This window comes from Bos mutus, chromosome 2 (assembly GCF_027580195.1).
Source record: "Bos mutus isolate GX-2022 chromosome 2, NWIPB_WYAK_1.1, whole genome shotgun sequence".
Lineage (NCBI taxonomy): Eukaryota > Metazoa > Chordata > Mammalia > Artiodactyla > Bovidae > Bos > Bos mutus.
In genome coordinates, this window is record NC_091618.1 from 131,409,705 (window position 1) to 131,424,284 (window position 14,580).

A 14,580-nucleotide genomic window follows, 5' to 3' on the forward strand; every position below is an offset into this window, starting at 1 on the left:
AATTTCATATGGAGTAAAGGAAACACTGGCAGGCTACAGACCATAGAGTCACAGGAGTCAGACGGGACTTAGTGACTAACCCACCACCACAGATGAGACATTTACAGGAAGCTGACGCTATTAAAGTTGGGTGATGGGTACACGAATATAAAGCATTAATCAAGAGCCAAACCTAGGATCTACTGTACAAATACGAGAAAATATTTGAAGTCAATGCTGAAGTCAAATGCAAACCAATCAATATGTTGTTACTAACACTTTTAAATAATTCACTTGTTAAAGCTAGAAAATAAAATTACTCTTTCATTTAAGACATCACTGCCAGGTACTTCCTGGCAGTCCAGTGGTTAAGATCCATGCTTCCAATTCAGGGCGCCCAGGTTTCATACTTTGTTGGGGAACTAAGACCCCACATGCCACGAAGTATGTCAAAAACAAGACTAAACTAAACACAGTTCAGCTCAGTCACTCAGTCGTGTCCAATCCATGGACAAATAGATATAAAGCTTTCAAAAAGACTTTACAGAGGGTGGGAGAAAATATATTTCCACTTACTGATCTGTTGATAAAACTTGTTCAGAAAAAAAAGGCCTTTCACTTTTCCGTGGATGGTCAAGTACCATTTGTATTCTAGAAAGAAAGGTCCAGCATGAAGAAAAAGAGAAAAAAAAAAGTATATTCCAAATCAAAATCCAGCCCTAAAATAAAACATAAACAAACCTCCTGACAATACAGTAATCAATCTTCATAAATGTCTTAACACATGTCAGCATCACTTCGTGCAAACCGCTATAACTTGTCCAAAGTCAAAAGCAAAGCCATTTAGTAGCTGCTACCTTCACAAATTCCCATGCGAAGTCCTAACCTCCAATACCTCAGAATATGACTGTATTTGGAGATAAAGCTCTGACCCTTATGACTAGTACCCTAATCAGAAGAGATTATGACACAGACATGCACAGAAGGAGAGCCATGTGAAAACAAGGGAAGACAATAGCCATCTACAAGCCAGGAAGAGAGGTCTCAGAAGAAACTAACCCCCTGCTCACATCTTTTTTTTTTTTTTCTGTTTTTATTTTTATTTTTTGGGGGGGGAGTTCTAAATTCACTTTTTTTTTTTTTTTACATTTTTTTCTTATTAAGTAATTATTTTATTTTTAAACTTTAAAATATTGTATTAGTTTTGCCAAATATAAAAATGAATCCGCCACAGGTATACATGTGTTCCCAATCCTGAACCCTCCTCCCTCCTCCCTCCCCATACCATCTCTTAGACTTCTAATTTGCAAAACTGTGCGAAAATTGTTTGCTGTTTAAGCCACCTAGTCTATGGCACTTTGTCCTGGCAACCCAAGCAGATTAACACAGAGGCAAAGCAAAGCACCTAGACCTCCTGATCCTCCTTCAACATGGGTTGCCAAAAGATGTCTACAATAATGATATAACAGCTCTCTTTGATTTCAACAGCAGAAAACTTGATATATGAGGTTAAAACTGAGTGGCCTAGATAGAAAGAACCATCAATCAAATCACTGAAATTATTCTTTCCAAGCTTCACTCAGTAGACTGTAATTTAAGGAACCCTATAAATAACCAAATACAAAAAAAGAAGAGCTGTACTTTTCATAAAAATAATTACTGTAATTTCTACTCATTGCAGTATTCACTTTTGAGCTACACTAACAGAAACGACAAATTTAAACTAGTAGTCAGGGTCATCCCCAAAGCGTATTTATCTCATATCTGGGGTGGAGCTTGGGGTAGGGGGAAGGAGGCTGTAGGCAAGACAGAAACTGAGGTAGAATGAGAACAAGAAATTTGTGTATGATTATTAAATACATACCAACAACAGAACCAAACTGCTAAGGAAAAAAAAACTCCACCTGAAACACTGAATTCATTGTCTTTCTCATACACACTAACCTTCAACATTGCAAGGAACCGGCACAATTTTACCAAGTGCCTACTTTTTATTGTACCTTACATCAGGTACAACGTATTGTTCTGACTCAACGAGTATCACTTCTGAGTTCACAGAACCGATTTCGTACTTTGTGGTGTCTGGTCCCCACGCCTATTTTTGGCAAATACAAAGACTCCTGAATCCACAAAAGCAAGCAGCTTCAAGCTTTCTCCAAAATTAGGCAAGTCATGCAACTTCTCTCCATCTGTTTTCTCAACCTGGACAACAGTTTAATGTAAGTAACTCCAAAGATACTTTTTGCTCAAAGATACTATTTTGTATGAAATATATTATTCCTTTAGCCAATGTACTGATTAGTCTGTGAACAAACTGGAATACCCAGACTTAGTTCTCAGATGCTTGAGCATGCAAATCCATACAAGCATTCTAATTCTGCTTCTTGTCCCAACTATTACAAAATAACCTCTTTTATAATCTTAGTCATCTGATGTTACCAAGATTACAAATGAAGATAGGGAAAACAAACAAATGCTCTTTTTTTGGCCACACTGCACAGCATGTAGGATCATAGTTCCCTGACCAGTGATTGAACCATGCCCCTTTCACTGGAAGGCAAAGTCTCAACCACTGGACTGCCAAGCAAGTCCCTAAACAAATATTTTTCTTAAAGAAGTCACTACAAGTTTCATGCTGAATTGTGTGAAACAATAACTCATTTCACTGAGACTGTCTGATTAAAGTAATAAAAACTATAAAAAATGTAAAAATAAAAACTGTATAAACAAAAACATGATCTGAAAGGATATATGCACCCCAATGTTCATTACAGCACTGTTTACAATAGCCAAGACGTGGTAGCAACCTAAATGTCCACCAACAGAGAAATGGATAAAGAAAATGTGGCATATAGAAAACGTAGACAATGGAGTATTACTCAGCCATTATAAAGAATGAAATAATGCCATTTGCAGCAACATGGATGGTCAAGTGGGCCTTAGGAAGCATCACTATGAACAACGCTCAAGGTGATGGAATGCCAGTTGAGCCATTTCAAATCCTGAAAGATGATGCTGTGAAAGTGCTGCACTCGATATGCCAGCAAATTTGGAAAACTCAGCAGTAGACACAGGACTAGCCGCCATTCCATCCCCAAAGAAAGGCAATGCCAAAGAAGGCTCAAACTATCACACACCCGCACTCATTTCAAACGCTAGCAAAGTGTGCTCAAAATTCCCCAAGCCAGGCTTCAACAGTATGTGAACCAAGAACTTCCAGACGTCCAATCTGGATTTAGAAAAGGCAAAAGAATCAGAGATCAAATTGCCAACATCCATTGTATCATTGAAAAAGCAAGAGTTTCAGAAAAACATCTCCTTCATTAACTATGCCAAAGCCTTTGACTGTGGGGATCACAATAAACTGTGGAAAATTCTTCAAGAGATGGGAATGAATACCAGACCACCTGACCTGCCTCCTGAGAAATCTGTATGCAGGTCAAGAAGCAACAGTTAGAACGGGACATGGAAGAACAGACTGGTTCCAAATCGGGAAAGGAGTACGTCAAGGCTGTGTATTGTCATCCTGCTTATTTAACTTCTGAGCAGAGTACATCATGAGAAATGCTGGGCTGGAGGCAGCACACGCTGGAATCAAGCTTGCCAGGAGAAATATCAATAGCTTCCGATATGCAGATGACACCACCCTTATGGCAGAAAGCAAAGAACTAAAGAGCCTCTTGATGAAAGTGAAAGAGGAGAGTGAAAAAGTTGGCTTAAAGCTCAACATTCAGAAAACGAAGATCATGGCATCTGGTCCCATCACTTGATGGCAAATAGATGGGGGAAACAGTGGCTGACTTTACTTTTGGGGGCTCCAAAATCACTGCACATGGTGACTGCAGCCATGAAATTAAAAGACGCTTGCTTCTTGGAAGAAAAGTTATGACCAACCTAGACAGCTTATTAAAAAGCAGAAATATTACTTTGCAAACAAAGGTCCATCTAGTCAAAGCTATGGTTTTTCCAGTAGTCATGTATGGATGTGAGAGTTGGACTATAAAGAAAGCTGAGCACTGAAGAATTGATGCTTTTGAATCGTGGTGTTGGAGAAGACTCCTGAGAGTCCCTTGGACAGCAAGGAGATCCAACCAGTCCATCCTAAAGAAGATCAGTCCTGAATATTCATTGGAAGGACCAATGCTGAAGCTGAAACTCCAATACTCTGGCCACCTGATGAGAAAAACTGACTCATCTGAAAAGACCCTGATGCTGGGAAAGATTGAAGGCGGGAGAAGAAGGGGACGACAAGAGGATGAGATGGTTGGATGGCATCACTGACTCAATAGGCATGAGTTTGAGTAAACTCCCGGAGTTGGTGATAGACAGGGAAGCCTGGCGTGCTGCAGTCCATGGGGTCGCAGAGAGTTGGACACGACTGAGCAACTAAACTGAGCGACTAAACTGAACTGAACTGTCACAAAACTTGGAGTTTTCTACGCTGAGTGGTTAAAAAAAAAAAAAGACCAATAACAAAATGAACATTGTATTCTCTCTTGGTTGTCCAATCACTGATAAATATGAATCCTGAACAAGTCAGGAGACATTATACTGAGACCATTCCACAAAAAAACAAACAGGAAGGAAACTGTTTAAGTAAGTAGTTTATAAAAGTTCACATGATTCTGGACTTGTGGACACGGTAGGGAAGGGACAGAGTGGGACAAAAAGAGAAAGTAACATCAACATATACACACTATTAGCTGTAATGGATGTGTAATGGATGGCTGATGAGAACGTGCTGTGTAGCACAGAGCCCAGTCTGGCGCTCTGTGATGACCTGTAGGGATAGGATGAGGGGAAGGAAGGGAAGCTAGGGAAGGAGGAGAGGTATGTACAATTATGGCTGATTTGCATCATCATATGGCAGAAACCAACAGAACACTGTTGACATTTTAAAAATATATTTACATTTAAAAATGGGAAAAAAAATAAAATCAACTCTCCATTAGAAAAAAAACTTCACGTGACTGTATCTTGTTGATAACTAAATATGACATTAAAAATCAATTTCAGTTAATCCTCAGTGCAGGAGTTTTCCAACTTTCATTGCTTTCAGCCTCAGATTTAACTACACCATTTTTTGTACTTACTTGGGGTAAGCAGCTTTGGTTGTGTACCTAGGTACAAGGTAACTGAGACATTTTAGTGGATATTGAACTGGATCAGCTTAATGAATGTTTCCTGATACTGTATTTGGGCTTTTACATTCAGTTTTCTGTGCCATTTTAAAGGCACAGAAATATTAAAAATAACTGTAATGCATATGACCACAAATCTGTCTACTTAATTAGACAGTACAACTTAGTATTTCAAAAGTGTGATTCTGGGATAAGGAACCTGTACCATCAACTGTTTTCAATGGAAATAAAGTCAGTGGTTATTGGGTGTGTTTCCCCCGCCCCCCGCTTGTCATTACCATAGAAAGAGGGTTTTCCCGTTATTACAGTTTTTAAAACTGAATTATACATTAATTTATTAACTGTTTAAATCAATAAAAACTAAACAAACAAATTCTCACTGGATTAGTGAATCATCTTTGCACAAGTATACAAAAGCTATGCCTCAGCTAAGGTAACCATAAAGTGACCTCCCAAATTAAATTAAAGACAAAGAATTCAAACATTCAAGGATGAGCTCAAGTCAGCAGTTCCTAAGGTTAGACTTTACGGCTCTCAACGTCATTCAGATTTTATAGTATGGGATATGAACTGGGCAGCTGAGAGTTTTAAAAACTTCTAGGTGATACTTTAGTGTGGCAAAGTTTGGGAACCACAGAACAAAATCATTTGGATAGCCTAGTTATAAAACAGCTGCTTGCTCTTTTTTTAAAAAAGCCATACTCAGCATCTTGTGAGATCTTCGTTTCCCAACAAGATCAAATCCAGGTCACAGCAGTGAAAATGCCAAATACTAACCAACAGACAGCCACAGAATTCTCTCAAAGAGTTTCTTTACAGTAGCAAATTCTTATTTCAGGGCTCATTTACTCTTAAAAATTGAGGCTTCCTTTCCACCCAATTTTTGTTTATTGTGGTATTTATAGCTATAGATACTTACCATATTAGAAATTAAAGAAATTAAAATTTTAAAATTAGAAAAATTCAAAGTATTTAACCTATTTTAGAACAAAGATAAGCTCATAATAACTATTTTCCCTTCACCAAAAACAACCAGTGAGAATCACATTGTGTTTTACATTTCTGCAAATTTCTTTAATGTCTAGCTTAACTGAAACAGGCAAAATCTCATGTCTTTTTTTTTTTTTTTAAGTTGGACCTTTTCAAAAAAAATTCTTTATTTTATTTTTGGCTGCACTGGGTTTTGTGAGGGCTTTTGGAGGGCTTTCTCTAGCTGCGGTGTGTAGGCTCTAGGGCATGGGGTCTGTGGTTGTGGCGCACGAGCTTACTCGTTGCTTCGTGGCGTGCAGAACATTCCCGGGGCCAGGAGGCAAACCTGTGTCCCCTGAACTGGCATGTGGGCTCTCATCCAGCGTACCACCACAGAAGTCCTCTTGTCAGCTTCTGTATTCAATCTGTTACAGTACGTTACTTAAAATACAGGAAAAATGTCTGGGCACACAGAAATATATATTAGGAAACAGGAAGAAAACTATAGGTACTTTTTGATATTCCAACAAAACTTGATGTGATAGTTTATTAAATATTAACTGTAGTGCAACATCAATAAGCTTTTTGTACTATTATGTTAAAATACACTGGTTTATTTTGCACTTTGAAACTTTAAACCATGGGTGATTTTACAACATGATGTACTGATCACTTGGAAAGCAATGGTTCCACAAAATTAGGTATTTCATCTGTCACACTTCTTATAAACATATGTAATTTTTATTAAAATCACCACTGACCTCATCATAAAAACTACTAACTACTGGGAAAGTCAACCTCATAGACACAAGTTTTCCGAAACTGTAATTCTTGCTTGAAAACTAAATTTTTATCACTGGCAACAAATACTAACAGTTGTTTTCCTTGAAGCAACAGTCTACTTACATTTACTGTCAAGAAAAATATTTAACACATACTCAAGAAGTCTGAATGCCATAGCTCGTCACCCTTTCCATTTAAATTTAATACTCTATATACCTTTTATAGTTGATTTACAATGTTGTGCTAATTTCTGCTATACAGCAAAGTGATTCAGTTATACATACCCATATATACATGCTTTTTAATATTCTTTTCCATTATAGCTTATCACAAGACATTGAATATAGTTCACTGTGTGATATAGCAGGAACTTGTTTATACAGTCTATATACGATAGTCTGTATCTGCTAACCCCACATTCCCATTCCATCCCTCCCTCTCCCTCGGCAACCGCCACGTCTGTACTCTCTGCCTGTGAGTGTTTCATAGATAAGTTGAGTCATAATTTAGATTCCACAGAAGATATCATATGGTATTTGTCTTTTTCCTTCTGACTGAACTTCACTTGGTATGATAATCTCTAGATCCATCCATATTGCTGCAAACAACATTCCTTTTTATGAATAAATAGCATTCCACTCTATACAAACAAATCTTCTTTATGCATTCATCTGCCTATGGACATTTAGGTTGTTTCCATGTCTTGATTACTGTAACGTATGAACATAGGGGGGTGCAGGTACTTTTTGAATTATCATTTTATGCAGATAATATGCCCAGGAGTGGAATTGCTGGATCTATGGCAACTCTATTTTTAGCTTTTTGAGGAAGCTCCATACTATTTTCCCATAGTAGCTGCACTAGTTTATATTCCCACCAACAGTGTAGGAGGGTTCCCTTTTCCCCACACCCTCTCTAGCATTTTTAAATTTGTTCAGTTCAGTCACTCAGTTGTGTCCGACTCTTTGCGACCCTATGGACTGCAGCACGCCAGGCTTCCCTGTCCATGATCAACTCCCGGAGTTTACTCAAATTCATGTCCATTGAGTTGGTGATGCCATCCAACCACCTCATCCTCTGTTGTCCCCTTCTCCTCCCACCTTCAATCTTGCCCAGCATCAGGGTCTTTTCAAATGAGTCAGTTCTTCACATCAGGTGGCCAAAGTATTGGAGTATCAGCTTCAGCATCGGTCCATCCAATGAATATTCAGGACTGATCTTCTTTAGGATGGACTGGTTGGATCTCCTTGCTGTCCAAGGGACTCTCAGGAGTCTTCTCCAACAACATAGTTCAAAAGCATCAATTCTTTGGTGCTCAGCTTTCTTTAGAGTCCAACTCTCACATCCAATGACTACTGGAAAAACCATAGCTTTGACTAGATGGACCTTTGTTTGCAAAGTAATGTCTCTGCTTTTTAATAAGCTGTCTAGGTTGGTCATAACTTTCCTTCCAAGGAGCAAGTGTCTTTTAATTTCATAGCTGCAGTCACCATCTGCAGTGATTTTGGAGCCCCCAAAAGTAAAGTCAGCCACTGTTTCTCCCATCTATTTGCCATCAAGTGATGGGACCAGATGCCATGATCTTCGTTTTCTGAATGTTGAGCTTTAAGCCAACTTTTTCACTCTCCTCTTTCACTTTCATCAAGAGGCTCTTTAGTTCTTCGCTTTCTGCCATAAGGGTGGTGTCATCTGCATATCTGAGGTTATTGATACTTCTCCCAGCAATCTTGGTTCCAGCTTGTGCTTCTTCCAGCCCAGCATTTCTCATGATGTACTCTGCACAGAAGTTAAATAAGCAGGATGACAATACACAGCCTTGACGTACTCCTTTCCCGATTTGGAACCAGTCTGTTCTTCCATGTTCAGTTCTAACTGCTGCTTCTTGACCTGCATACAGATTTCTCAGGAGGCAGGTCAGGAGGTCTGGTATTCCCATCTCTTGAAGAATCTTCCACAGTTTGTTGTGATCCCCACAGTCAAAGGCTTTGGCGTAGTCAATGAAGCAGATGTTTTTATGAAACTCTCTTGCTTTTTCAATGATCCAATGGATGTTGGCAATTTGATCTCTGGTTCTTCTGCCTTTTCTAAATCCAGCTTGAACACCTGGAAGTTCACAGTTCATGTACTGTTGAAGCCTGGGTTGGAGAATTCTGAGTAGATTTTTTAATGAAGGCCATTCTGACCAGTGTGAGGTGATACCTCATTGTGGTTTTGATTTACATTTCTCTAATAATTAATTAGCAATGCTGAGCATCTTTTCACATGCTTATTGGTCATCTATGTTTTCTTCAAAGAAACGTCTATTTAGATCTGCCCATTTTTTTGATAGGGTTTTTTAATATAACTTTATTTTACAAATTAATCCCTTGTTGGTCACATCATTTATAAATATTTCCTTCCATTTCCTAGGCTGTCTTTTCGTTTTGTTTATGGTTTTCTTTGCTATGTAAAAACCTGTAAGTTTGATTAGGTCACATTTGTTAATTTTTGCTTTTATTTCTATTGCCTTGGGTGACTGACCTAAGAAAATATTGGTACAATTTACATCAATGAATGTTTTGCCTATGTTCTCTTCTAGGAGTTTCATAGTATAGTCTCTTATACGCAGTTTTAAGCCATTTTAAATTATTGTGTGTGATGTGAGGATATGTTCTAACTTTATTTACATGAAGCTGTCCAACCTTCCCAACACCATTTGCTGAAAAGACTATCTCATCCCCATTGTATATTCTTGCCTCCTTTGTCAAAAATTAACTGACTGTAGGTGTGTGGGGGTGTTTCTGGGCTCTCTATTCTGTTCTATTGATCCATATATGCTTTTGTGCCAGTACCATGCTGTTTTGATTACTATAGCTTCACAGTATTGTCTGAAGTCTGGAGGGTGATTTCTCCTGCTTGGTTCTTTTCCCTCATGATTGCTTTGGCAATCCTGGGTCTTTTATGGTTCCATGTAAAGTTTAGAATTCTTTGTTCTAGTTCTGTGAAAAACATAATGGGTGATATGACAGGGATCATATTAAATCTGCAGATTGCTTTAGGCAGTATGGCGATTTTAACAATATTAATTCTTCCAATCCAAGAGCACGGGATACCTTTTCATATCTCTGAGTCATCTTCAATTTCCTTTATTAGTTTTACAGTTCTCAGCATGTTAAGCCTTTCACCTTCCTGGTAAATATACTTCTTTTTTTAAGCAGTTTTTAGCTCCACAGCAAGTTAGCAGAAAGCGCAGAATTCCTACACACACACACACACACACACACACACACACACACACACACACAGTGCCCCTCCCCCACAGCATTCAGCATCAGAGTGAAAGTTAAAACCAGTGTACCAACATTAATGCATCATTGCCTCTCAAAGCCCGAAGTTTCTATGAGGGTTCATTCTCAGTATTGTACATCCTATGCGTTTTCAAAGACGTATTCAGATTGGCTTTTCACATGGAAATATGTGTTTAAACCCCTCTAGGTCTTTTCCACAATAGGTTAGCTCGTTTCTTTTCAGCACTAACATTTCATTGTCTGGATGGATCATATTTATCCACTTACCTATAAAGTACAACTTGGTTACATAAGTTTTGGCAATTATGAATAAAGTTATTGTAAATATTCATATGGAGGTCTTTTCGATGCACTTATTTTTAACTCATTTGGTTAAACTCCAAGGAGTGTGATTACTGGGTCCACTGATAAAGAGTATAATTCCTTTTGTAAAACAACTAACTGTCCAGAGTGGCTGCACCATTTTGCATTCCCACCAGCAGTGAATGCAACTTTGTGTTGCTCCATATCCTCACCAGCTGTTACTGTTTTGCTATGAACATTCACAGTAGTTTCTGTGTGAACATAAATTCTCATTTTTCTTGAGTAAATATCTAGGACTGAAACTACTGGGTCATGTAAGTTTAATTTTATGGGAAACAAACTGTTACCCAAAGTGGTTGTACCATTTTTGCATTCCCAACAGCAATATGTAGAAGTTTCAGTTGCTCTCTGCTGTGTGCTCAGTAGCTCAGTCCTATCCTACATCCTCACCAACACTTGGTATATAGTCCGCTAAGTGGAGGACAAGGCTGTCTTGCTTCTTAGTCATTCTAATAGTTGAGAAGTAGTAAAAGACACACACACCTCTCAGGTGGTTCAGGGGTAAACACACCCACATCCACCCACACCCACCCCCATCCACACCCACACCCACGGGCTTCTCAGGTGGTTCAGGGGTAAAGAAACCACCTGCCAACGCAGGAGACGTGGGTTTCACTCTTCGTCGGAAGATCCCCTAGAGAAGGAACTGAAATCCCACTCCAGTCTTGCCTGGAAAATCCCACGGACAAAGGAGCCTGGTGGGCTACAGTCCATGGCGGGTGCAAAGACTCAAACATGACTTAGCAACTAAGCAGGCATATAAATAAAACTATGTATATAATTTTGGTTACTTTTGGTTGTGCTGGGTATTCACTGCTATGCAAGCTTTTCTGTAGTTATGGTGAGCAGGGGCTACTCTACGGCATGCAGGCTTCCCACTGCAGTGGCTTCTCTTGTTGTGGAGCATTGATTCTAGGGTACATGGACTTCAGCAGTTGCAGCTCCCAAGCTCCAGAGCACAGGCTCAAGAGTTGTGGTGCTTGGCCTTAGTTGCTCTGCTGCATATGGGATCTTTCAGGATCAGGGATCAAACCCATGTATCTCCTGCATTGTCAAGAAGATTCTTTACCACTGGGCCACCAAGGAAGTCCCAAGAAGTAGCATCTTGCTGAGGTTTAATTTGCATTTCCCTAGAGACTAATGATGTTGAAGTCTTTTCAGGTACTTACTTGTCACTCAAATCTTTTCAGCAGAGCTTTTGTTCAAATCTTGCCTACTACTGTTAAAGTGGACTGTTTTCTTTCCTTCTTTTATTTTTTGGCCCCACTTGATGGCCTGTGGGATCTTAGTTCCTCAACCAGGGATTTAACCAGGCCCTTGGCACTGAGAGCAGGGAGCCATAATCACTGGACTTCAATGGCCTGGGGCTGTTTTCTTACTGCTGAGTTTCTAGAAAGTTCTTTCAACAATCTACAAACAAAATCTTTATCAGATATATGATCTGCAAGTATTTTCTGTCAATCTAACACTTTTCATTCTCTCCATTTCTTTCAGAGTAGAAGTTTCCATGTTAACTAAATCAAATCAATTGATTTTGTGCTTTTGATTATATCTAAGAAGTTTCTAAGTCAAGGCTACAAAGATTTTTCTGTTTTCTCTCGTGTCAATTTTACTGTTTTACATTTCTCGATTATTCTGTAACCAATTACAAAAAACTCTTTTTTCTACTAAACAGCCTTTTGCATTTTCCAGAGGTCTACCTTGACACCCTGATTACTCTAACTGTAAAGAACGCCTTGAAATCAGCTAAATTTCATATCAGATTCTCCAATGATGTTGTTCTTTAGCAAAAGCCTTTTAGCAATCTGTGTTTCTTTGCCATTCTATGATTTTCTAAAAGCAGCTTATCATTCATTATCTACAAAAAATGTTTCTGGGATTCTGATCTGGTGGATCAATTTGAGTAGAAATTACATCTTAATGTTTAGTCTTCAAAACCACAAACAAGTAAATTCTCTATAATTGGACCTTCTTTAATTTCTTTCATCAGTGTTTTATACTTTTCAGCTCAGAGATCCTGTACACATTTTGCCAAACTTACATCTATTTTTTTGGTGCTACTTAAATGTTAACCAGTTTTGACCTAATTCCATTGCTGGTACACAGAAATACAACTAATTGTATAAATTGTCTATATATGCTGAAATCTTGCTAAACTCACTAGTTCTAGAAGCTTTCCTGCAGTTTTCTTAGGGATTTCTGCATAGACAATCAAGTCATTTGCAAATAGAGGCAATTTTATTTCTTCCTTTCTGTTCTGAAAGTCCTCTGTACTTTTTTTTTCCTGTCTTATTACATTGTTCTAAATTTTAAGAGCAAAAGCACTGTCTTTCACCATTAAAGTATGTACCATTCAATACGACATCGTGTTATGACACTCAGCTGTGTTTGACTCTTCATGACTCCATGGATTGTAGCCCTGCCTGGCTCCTTGGTACATAGGATTTTCCAGGCAAGAATACTGGAGTAGACTGCCATTTCCTTCTCCAGGGACCTTCCTGACCCAGGGATCAAACACAGGTCTCCTGCACTGCAGGCAGATTCTTTACTGTCTGAGCCACCAGGGAAGCCCAAATATGACATTAGTCATAAACTTTTACAGCTGCCGTTCATGAGTGAATGGTGCTTCCTAGGTGGTGCCAGTGGTAAAGAATCCACCTACCAATGCACAAGATGCAAGAGACAGGAGTTTGATCCCTGGGTCCAGATGATCCCCTGGAGAAGGAAATGGCAACCCACTCCAGTATTCCTGCCTAGAAAATCCCATGGACAGAGGAGCCTGGTGGGCTACAGTCCATAGGGTTGCAAAGAGTCAGACACGACTGAGTGTGCACACATTTCATGATAAAAGAAAATCCCTCCCATTCCTTCCATGGCATGCCAGAATGCAGTTTGTAAGAATTTTTAGCAGGAAAGTATGAAAAACTGTATCAAATGACTAACCTCTACAAAGACTAGCCTATTAATATGATAAATTATCCCTAACTGATTTTCAGATGTTGAACAGCCTTTCATTTCCAGAATAAATCCCATTTAGTCATGACTTACTATTTTATAATTGACTATATGTGAATCACTAATATTTTGTGACTTTTGCATCTGTGTTTACAAGGTGTACTGATATATTTTACTTTCTTGTATTTGGTTTTTATATTAAGCCTTATATACTGAGTTGGAAAGCGTTTCTTCTAACATTTCCTGGAAAAGACTATAAAACCTGTATCATTTCCTCTCTCTCTTTTTTTTTTAATTGGCTGCTGGCATGCCAGATCTTAGTCCCCCAACCAGTGATTAAACCCATGCCCTCTGCAGTGGAAGAGCAGTCTTAATCACTGGACCACCAGTAAAGTCTAATGTATTATATCCTCCGTAAATGCTTCATAAACTTCACCTGTAAAACCATCTGAATCTCAAGTTTCCTTTTTTGAAAGGATTTTTAACTAAGAAAAAAATATGTTTCTTTCAAACACATGGACTATTCAGTTTATCTATTTCTTCTTGAGTAGGTTTTAGTAGTTTGTGTTGTCACTGAAATTGATCATTTTCACTCAAGCTATCAAATTTAGGGCAGAGTTTTCCTAGTATTCCCTCATTGTCATTTAATGTCTGTAAACTGTGGTGATAGCCCTTCTTTCATTCCCGATGGTTAATTTAGGCCCCTGCCCTCTATACTTGCCACACTTCTCTATGAACAGCCCGTCATTCTTTCATGTAAAAAACGGGTTCCATGGGAAAAACTGAGTATAATCATTACATAATTTTCCATCAAGAGAAATGCCATACTTTCCTAAGTGGGAAAAACTGCTTTATCTGTACTTCTCATTTCATTACACAGTGTACATCGTCTGCTCAGGCTGCCATAACAAACTACCACAGACTGAAAGACTTAAACACCAACAATTTATTTTCCCACAGTTATGGAGCTGAAAATCTGAAACCAGGGTACGAACACCGTCCAAGTCTCAGTGAGGGTTCCTTTCTGGCTTGCCAGCGGCCACCTTCCTCCTGCTTCCTCATGGGGCAGAGAAGGGACAGGAAGTTCTCTGATGTCTCTTCTT

General features: G+C 38.8%; 1 protein-coding gene across 1 annotated transcript in view; it reads right to left on the reverse strand.

The window, feature by feature from the left end:
* Nucleotides 1-14,580, reverse strand: part of WDR33 (WD repeat domain 33) — a 109,795-nt gene that overhangs the window by 66,392 nt on the left and 28,823 nt on the right. The window contains 1 exon segment of the mRNA XM_070359878.1: nucleotides 6,389-6,551. The gene's annotated coding sequence lies outside the window, so the exon portion shown is untranslated.